An 8538-nucleotide genomic window follows, 5' to 3' on the forward strand; every position below is an offset into this window, starting at 1 on the left:
TCTATTCGTGCTATACTGTAAACGTTGAAATTTACGCGAGTGAGAAATTTACGCTAATAACGCAGACTCCTTTTGTTCGCGAAAATTTCCCCCACGCGTATTATTTTCATATCAATTTGCGTAATCTTGAGCTACAAGCGAAAGTTGATCGATCGCGAAAATTACCTCCACGCGTATAGTTTACATATCAAAATCTCGAAATTAACCCCCCGCGAAAATAATCACGTTTACAGTATATATTTTTATGTTTATTTCAACATGAAGTATTTAGGTATCTAGGGGGCCGCGGTGGCCGAGTGGTTAAGGTGTACCGACACTTTATCACTAGCCCTCCACCTCTGGGTTGCAAGTTCGAAACCTACGTGAGGCAGTTGCCAGGTACTGACCGTAGGCCGGTGTTTTTTCTCCGGGTACTCCGGCTTTCCTCCACCTCCCAAACCTGGCACGTCCTTAAATGACCCTGGCTGTTAATAGGACGTTAAACAAAAATAAACCAAAACAAACCAATTTAGGTATCTGCGTACAGGTAGAAGTGTACAGTAAAAATGCCAAATTTTGAAAAATATGAAACATGTCTTAGATATGTAAACATTGCCAGTTAACCCTACATATAAACTCTAATAAAGTATATATATTTGTAATTTGTGCAACATTTGCAATTTTAATACAGCTCCGAAGGATAAGTTAACTGATATTTTCTGTGATTTTTAGAGCTGTGAATACCATGGTAACAGCTTAAAAAATGCTCAAAAATTGCAAAATATTATGATATTTGACCCAAAATGACACAATTCTCTACACAATTTTTTATCTGAAACCTATTTAAAATTAAATATCTCTATCTCTATCCCAAAGACAGAATTAATATTGTTTTGACATATGTTGTAAATTGAGTTTTTCCGCTATCTCACCTTTACTGTGGGCATCCATTTTTCGCTGTAGGCAAAACTAAATTTCCTGTGTAAACACACTTGCGGAAAATCCGGAAATTTAAAATCCGGAACCAATTTATTAATTTTTGTTTTAACAAATGTGAAGCCTGTATGTACTTCTTCATACTGAATATACCATGTACCTTTATTTTTTTCATTTTTTATGCATATCATAATACAGGAGTTATTTGCTTAACAAAAAAATTCCATGGCCAGGCTGTCCTACTGTAGTGTGCTACCCCAGAACTAATTAGTGAGATGTGGTGAATCACCAGGCATGACAACCTTTATGGAACTATGGATTTCTTACTTGAGCTTTCGAGCGTAGCGTCACGTACATTGTGCATAGTACTTCCTCGCCTTCATCTCGATAACCATTAAGGGCGCATAACCCATCGCCAATGTATCTAGTAAAATTACATAGGTGTGTTCCCATTTCGCCCTAATTTGGAAAGTCAGGTAAAAATATATGTAAACGATCACTTAAGCGAAAAAAGATTTGTGAAAAGGGTTGGTGTGATTTTTGATAAAATAAGCAAATCCATTAGAGCAAATTGAGATCAGCATTTTTGTCATATTTGTACTTGTATGATTGTTTGTAAAAAAAAAGTACTGTGAAACAAAATGACTGTATTTGCTAATTTGAAAAGCGATATCAAATGATATCTTATAAATAAATGACTTTTTGGTCATCAAAATACTTCTTCACATACTGCATAATAATTTTTGCCATTCAATCATTAAAAACAAATACTGATATGAAAGATTATAGTATAAGGTCACCTCACTAGCCCAGACTAGCGGGAATTTCCCTTAAGCCTAATGGTAGAATGTTTGCTTTGAAAGCACAACCTTCTAGCCTCAATGCAGACACAATTTTTTTCATTACTCTTTACTATTACAAAGATCACCCCTTTTGAGACTAAGATGAAATACAGCGAATGAATTTTCAAGCATGATTTCCGAAAAAATACTCCAAAACGCAGCATTGGCTTGGCCTTCATCACTTCTGATGGGAACTGAACACGTAAAGATTGTTTGTATATTAAGTTGATCTTTACGATAATTAAAATGATGTGATTCCGCTGTTGCTGGATGAATAGTAGTCCATATTCAACAGTAATTCTAGATTTATGTGGACTGCTTAACATCATCATCGAAACTGTGACGTTGTCTTGCATTAACAGAGAAACAGCGACACTTGGTCACATATTGTCCGGTTAAGGTTGAATAAACATCTTTTGGCATAGTTTCCTAAAAGAGCCATTCAAAAAAGGTAAATGATTCTGAGCCGCGACCAAAACAATTCTCCAAATACAAGCTCCCTTCGTTTATATTAATCTTCTTATCACATTTACATTTTTAAGATATTAAAAACCCGTTTTTTAAAACCTTACCTTCGATAAAATTTGGAATTGTCAACCGCCTACAGTCCTTCTTGGTAGTCCTATCCCGCTGTAGTTGATTTGCAGATTAGTATACGACATAAAAATTACATTGGTGAAACACAGGAAATTAACCAAAACACTGGTATTCGTGTGTGCCGGTAGCAGGTGATCAGACGACGCCGGTTGTGCCCTGGAAAGTTATTCGTCACAGATCGTTGCAATATTGATCATTGTCAGACTATCAACTCGGGACCATCAAGGAAGGTATACATGTTGGTTATACATTACAAGTCATAAATATTCCATGTTGTCATACATGGTTGGGGATGGGCTGAAATTTAAATTGGTTTAAAAAGACCCAGACATATAAAACATCATGCACATAAAAGCTGACAACGCAAGTTAAAAAGCCTTCGCTTTGAAATGAAAAAACCCGGTTTCCATTGTAACATTGAACGCTTGCCGTGCAACTACGTGAGCCGTAAACACAGGTACGTCACCCGACAACCCTCTTCTGAAAATTAAGAATGCACTTACCTGAGAACATGACAGTGGTGTGAAGATGATCAGTACAATACAATACAATATACACAAAATATTTTATTAACGTGTCACATGTCGATATTACAGATATGTAAAATACAGTAGAAGTCATAAAAACTTTACAAGTTGCATTAAAATTATATTGACATCCAGCCAATTTGACTTATGAGACACAATATAGTAAAAAGTTCTGTTAAATATAGGAAAAAACAGGATCTTCTGCGATACATCAGATAGAGTGAAGAAGCTAAAATAGGCTGAAGATCATCACTTGTCATAAGATAATGAAATTGTTCATATGGGTTTAATTCTAAAAAGTTTGGACAATAATTGCTTGCTTCACTAAATAAAATTCGCCTAATATCTGAATAAAACCCACAGTCAATTAAAAAAATGGTGGCGCTCGTCTTCTACTAATCCTGACTGACATAAAATACATTTCCTCTCATGTAATGCTAAGGGAGGACGAGAATACCGGCCTGTCTCTATTTTCAATTTCAAATTACCGCAACGGAATTTGGCTAACGTTTGCCTATGCTTAAAATTTACAACAGTATATATATATGATTCTAAAACAGATTTAAACGTACGGTAAGTACGAGACTTATTTCCATTAGTTTTCCCTATATCATTCCATAGTTCTTGATACCACTTGTTTTCGTCCTTTGTTTTGAATACACATTTAGCTAAATTCATACAGTAACTCGGAAATGGGCTAGGCGCTAAGAATTCATTAAGATTGTGTTCATTAAAAAGTTTTTCAACACGTTTATCCGAGCTTCCTGTCCTGGTTTTAGACCACTCGTGGAGCCGTTTAACCATACGGTCCTCTGTTGTACCCGCGAGCCTTAACCAGAGTCTACATACTTCGAGTTCCATCCAAGATCACCTCTGGTCGCGACATTGGATGCGTTGTTTCCGGTGCCTAGAAAGTATCGACAAGCTTTGTTTTGGACAGTTTGTACAAAGCTATAGGTATTTACTCCCCACAATCCCGCGCCGTAGAATAGAACTGGTTCGACTAGAGATTCATACAGATTCTTATAAACACTAAAAGACATCCCTCCAGCGAATCTGAATTTGGCATATAATGCGACGAGGGCACGACTAGCCGATTTTGAAAGTTCCCGCGCTGCGAATTCCGTCTCCAAGAATTCCGTAAACCAAAAACCGGCGTATCAGTAGCATATCAGTACTTATTAGCTAACATCCCAAATTATACACAATATAAAATAAAAGGCAAAACAAGTACAATACAGCAGTTTACATTACACGCATTTCTTTCCTCTGCATTTCTCGTGGCCATGTTGGTTTCTATGGGAGCCTGAAGTTGGTTCCGAGAAAAACTGAAATACTAAGTATTAGCTTTATTAGTTTTGGTCCCAGTTCCGAGTTCCGTTTAAGTAAAACGGAACTCGCGAAACGGGGTCCAAAACTCCGGAGGGAGCGCGAGCATGAATATGGCGAAAAATACGAGCATTAACTTTTTTTCGATCCGATCTCGGAGAGAGATATCGATTATCATTAACAGAGCAATGATAACAAGAACAAGCATTTCCATAACATAACAGTGGCCAAACATCAATATGTTAAATTTAAAATAAAAACAAAATATATTGAAATCGGACACTACCACACCCCTTGACCGCGACCTGTGGCCAACTTTTAAAAAGTCGTACTACATTTTAGGACCTGATAACCTTGGCCATGACCTCTGACCTACTTTAAAACCACTACCCTTTGTCCCAGTATATTAACCGTATGGCTTTCTTATTCGACATGTGTGTTATTTGGCATTGCATTTGCGGAGATGATGACGTTGGCCGTGACCTTTGGCCTAATTTCAAACAGTCGTATTCCGAATTTTACCTCACTCTGGAAGTTATGCTGTCTTCTGTCAACTCTTATTTAAGAATTAAACGATAATAGCAGCATTGATTCAATGTCATCGAAGAAGAAGAACGGTTAGCAACTGTATAAGCCTAATATTGCAACTCTGGTTAAATTTCCCAGCAGTACCTTAATCAGTTCTTAGAATAAATCGAGGCGAATCATGGATCTTGCTTTTTACATGTATTTTTTTTTAATGTTTAGCATTGTGGCAGTCACGTTTTACGGCTCTTGTATAATCAAAAATATCTTGGGGTGAATTACTGGTGTCCTGGGATGGTCATCAAGTTTTTAGACTAGACAACGATAAATGGCTACAAAATACTTTAAGATATTATACTCATTCTCCATGTGAATCTCCCATGTATTGTCATATAAGATGTGATCTATTCAAAAATCACAATCGCTTCTTATATGGTTTATTTATTGCAAGATAATAACATTTACTTCGGGCGGCCGCTTTTACATATATGAAAATAGAATGGATGTATCGAAATATAGGGACCACAGAACCAAATCAAAAATAGAATGTGGGTTTTCCCCGTTTGGGCAGAAGATTTAATAGGAAGGTGAATACATCGGGGCCTACTGATTGGATATTAACGTGAGAGAAGTTTCCAAAGTTTTAATATGTGGGTCGGGCAATACATATAGATGTAAAATATATAGAAAAACAGTTATTTTTTTGCTAGCCTGTTTTTGTCAGGGGGAGGTAAGTAAGTGTGTATTTTGTAGTTAATTTAGATGAATTTTTGGTGCTGATTTCAATACAAGATGGCGGCCCCCATATAAAAAAGTTCAAATTGGTAAAAATTTTTATAATTCCATTTAGAGGTTTCCGAGATGACATACTTCAAAATTATTGCTACTGGACCAGTGTTGAAAACTCTATTTAAGCAGTACAGTGATAAACGTTAACATTACCGTCTATGGGAAATCATTTGGTTCCGTGGTCCCTATATAGCTTTAACTATGATGTTTGAATACTATCCACTACTCTATGAGAATATATTAATTAATGCATGTGTATACATGAAGCTGGTCTTCAATTTCATTTTACAACATGGTATGATTTATAAGTGACCTGCGCATTGAAATCCGATATCGATTGGCATCATTTTTTACTCGTTGTACGGTATATGATATTTTGTGATCGGTTGTTTGTGATCTCTATGATGCGTGAGACTATAATATAATATTAATTATTTTTATCGATTTGACAGGTGTTCCGCATCAGTGATGTCATTGTCTTATTATTCGTCTATCCTGTACCTGTGAGGACACGGCTCATTGAAATATGCCGATACGGACTGGTAACCCATCGCCACGTCTGTTTATAAACAGGTAGATTTAAGTTACATGGTTCGACGTATTCTGATATATCGTAGTTACTTCCCTTCTTTTCACTCTAGCTTGACAGCCGATGGGACCAAGAATTGGTTTGAAGCTCCCTACGCCTATCAGTTTGTGTTTCTCGGGAAGCTGGGAAACAGACCGGTCTGTGTTCTTGTGGTTGTGTCCTCATCTACCTAACATTTGTACATTTTTTTTATATAAAAGGATGTTTAAATAGTCACTGTTTACACAATTGTATTTACATTTTGTACCAAGTAGGCTTCATGTTTGGTATTCAATTCTTGACAAAAATGTAATAAAACTCAGTCCTACATAATGCACATTCCTTTCAGCTCTATCTCTATATTTTCCTATGTGTTAGTTACGATTAGTAATCTATGATTGCATATTCTGAATTTGCAATTAATTCTCCATTATCAATTGAAGATATCAAGATATTTTTTTCAATAAGAACTTTTCCTTAAATATTTGATATAATACTGCCTTTGAAAAGTCATTTATATCAGATTTCTACGTTTGCATAAAATGGCCTTTCAAGTTGCTTGACATTATCACACATCTACACAGGGTATATATTTACTTACTGTAAACCGATATTTCTTGTTTCACAATTTTCTAGAGAACTTTTCCTACATTTTTACCAAGGCCATACATCCTTTTGATGATAAATTCATAATGCAATTCAATGCATTGAATGGCGAACATTTTCCAGTCTTTTCCATTAATATAGTCTAGCCCAATAATTTATCATTCTGTATTTGATAACAGTGGACAATAAATATGCTTCTAGTTTTTTTCCGATATCGTCAATGAAGGAGTTTTTTTTTTTTTTTTTTTTTTTGCGAATATCAAATCTAATTAAATAATTACATGGATTGTATGCTAACATGTTTCCAGCTTTTTGCGTTTTACTTTTCCCTCTAAAATATGAAAATAATAAGTAAGATAAATAATATCCCATTCTCCAATGACCCACCCCCAGGTGGAAACAAGCATAAAAATGCTGTTAACAACGCACCGGTCTGAATTTAAAGAACGGGACATGCATAGCAAACACCTATTTACTAAACTAATAATACTTATATACATTTGTACAGTTACAAAGCTAGTTAATGAATGTCTTAGTAGCCAAATTTGGCCATAAATTTCACTACTGTATGACTTCCACCCACCTGGCAGTAAGATAAATGAACTTGCCCTTTAACCCCAAAATCCGGTTTACAATAGAATGATATAAAAAAAAACAGTCTGGTGACTAGACTTTCCAATCGGTATTATTCTCTTTAGTGCCCCCAAAATAGAGGAATATAGAACATATATACAAAGCATTCAGTACAATAGCATACTAAACATTACATATATACACTTTATATGTGTGAATTTACATATAAAGTCTGAAATAAATAGAGATTTAATAAATAGAGATTATACCTAAAAGATTTACACTTAATTATAATATATTGATACGTGATACATAATACTAATACATAACTATATATGTTTTAAACAAACTGATTCCGAATTTTACCCCACTCCGGAAGCGATGTTGTCTTCCGACAACTCCTGTTTAAGAATTAAACGATAACAACAACATGGATTAAAGGTCATCTAAACAGAATAACGGTTAGCAACTATATACGCCTAATATCACAACTCTGTTCTCAGCAGTAACTTAATCAGTTCTTAGAATAAATCCATTCAAATCATAGATTTTGCTAAATGCAAGATTTTCTAAAAAGCTTGGTATTTTGGCAGTCATGTTATACGTCTTTTGTCTCAACAATATCTTGGCGTGAAAATTACTGGTGTCCTGTGACGGCCATCACGTTTTTAGACTGTTGACAGCGAAATATGCATACAAATAGACTTCTTGAATTATTAGACCCATTTTCCTTGTGACTGTCCCAAGTAATATCATATAAGATGTAATCTATTCAAATTGTGAACGTGTTTTTGTTATTTTAATAGCCTTACTCCAAGTTAAATGTTGGTTTATCATTTGCAGGATAATACCTAAAACATTTTATTTTATAACGAGGTGGAGGTGGCCGCTTTTAGATACGTTTAAATAGAACTGATGTAGAGCTTAAACTGTAATGTTTCATGAAGAAAGATAAATATCAAATACTCTATGAGAATAAATTAATTCATGCATGTGCATGTTTGATTTTCACTTCTATTTAACACAAGATGTAGTTAGCAAGTGACTCATACGTTGTAAGCCGATATCGATTGGCATCATTCTTTATAAACTCGTTGTATATTACTTTTTGTGACAGGTTGTTTTTGGCTTTTCTGATGCGTGACACTGTATTGAAATAATAGTTGTTTTTTATTGCTTTACCAGGTGTTCCGCATCAGTGCAGTCATAATCTTATTCGTTCACTCTATACCTGTCGTGGTTCTGCGCATTGAAGTATGACGATACG

The 8538-nt window shown here is 35.2% G+C and overlaps 1 protein-coding gene across 1 annotated transcript in view; it reads right to left on the reverse strand.

Moving 5' to 3' along the window:
• LOC117329660 (probable glycosyltransferase STELLO2) overlaps nucleotides 1-2507 on the reverse strand; it is a 41373-nt gene extending 38866 nt beyond the window's left edge. Inside the window, exon 1 of the mRNA XM_033887695.1 lies at nucleotides 2330-2507. The gene's annotated coding sequence lies outside the window, so the exon portion shown is untranslated. The remainder of the gene's footprint in view (nucleotides 1-2329) is intronic.
• Between the last annotated feature and the right edge of the window lie 6031 nt (nucleotides 2508-8538).

Source organism: Pecten maximus, chromosome 6, assembly GCF_902652985.1.
Source record: "Pecten maximus chromosome 6, xPecMax1.1, whole genome shotgun sequence".
Classification (NCBI taxonomy): Eukaryota; Metazoa; Mollusca; class Bivalvia; order Pectinida; family Pectinidae; genus Pecten; species Pecten maximus.